Here is a 1,174-nt window from a genome sequence, read left to right as displayed (position 1 = left end):
TACTCTGAGCTCCTCCCCGGTGACCGAGCTCCTCACCCTATCTCTAAGGGTGTGCCCGGCCGCCCTGCTGGAAAAGCTCATTTCGGTCGCCTGTATCCGTCATTATCCAAGATTTTCCTATGACCTGTATTTGTGTTTGGTTTAGAAGTTGTTGCTACAGCGTGAAATAAATGTGCACACAGCCAGCCTCCATGCATATTACACATCTCCGCTGTGCGCCCTGCAGTACGCTACCATTCAACCTTAAGCATTTCTAATATCCATTTTACGCTGAGTTAAAGTGAGAGACACCAGCGGGGTGAATATTATCATGCTCACAACCGCAGGTGACTCAGAAACACACAAATACACTCACACAAGAATAAAGATGTGAAACTTTATATATTCAAAGTTCAAAGAAAATGAAATTCTAACCCTGAAGTTCATTGCTCAGCTGGGTCTTTCTTTGAGCTCCTTTAGATGTGTTTTTGGATTTTACAGCCCTATTTGTCAGTGTCCAGGGGTGTGACTCAGATGTATCAGAGAGGCATTTAATTAAAAACAGGATTCTGACTGGACTTTCTCTCAAACAGGTTTTGTTCTGTGGACTACAAAGTTTGTTTGTGGTTTACAGAAAATTCTACAGAATCTGCTGTATGTCACTGTAAATTGACTAATTCTACTTCCAAACCAAAAGCATTATTTTTTTCTAAATAAGAACACTTCTACTCACCAACTAATTAATAATTCTGTCATGTGTAGAAGTTACATTGGTATTACAGTAAATACTTTATGGTATTTATGATTTTTGTATATGTTAAAAAAAACAAAAACATGTTCATTAATAATTCCTCTTGTAGAGAATTTGACTGAATTTCCTTCTCTCTCTGTGCGTGTGTGTGTGTGAGTGTGTGAGTGTGTGTGAGTGAGAGTGAGAGAGAGAAGGAAAAACAAATTCAAAATGTCAAATGTCATCACACAGGAAGCTTATCAGGCCGTGACATTTTCATGATCGGTTCTGGTTGTTTTTGTTGTTTACAGAGTGACGCCACCAAATTGTCAACAATATCGAAAAATTGATATTTTTAAATCATGAAAAAGGAAGACGTGGCGTCTCATTGCTAATCGATATCTTCATCCAAATCCGTTTTTTCCCAACAAATAAAAGGTTTTTAGTTAGGGAATATCTATTGCG

General features: G+C 38.2%; 1 protein-coding gene across 2 annotated transcripts in view; it reads left to right on the top strand.

Annotated features, from left to right (window-relative positions):
• ccdc146 (coiled-coil domain containing 146) overlaps positions 1-1,174 on the top strand; it is a 62,680-nt gene that overhangs the window by 56,034 nt on the left and 5,472 nt on the right. The window lies entirely within an intron of this gene.

This window comes from Monopterus albus, unplaced genomic scaffold (genome assembly GCF_001952655.1).
Source record: "Monopterus albus unplaced genomic scaffold, M_albus_1.0 scaffold41.1, whole genome shotgun sequence".
In the NCBI taxonomy this organism is placed as follows: Eukaryota; Metazoa; Chordata; class Actinopteri; order Synbranchiformes; family Synbranchidae; genus Monopterus; species Monopterus albus.
This window is presented reverse-complemented; position numbering and strand designations above follow the sequence as displayed.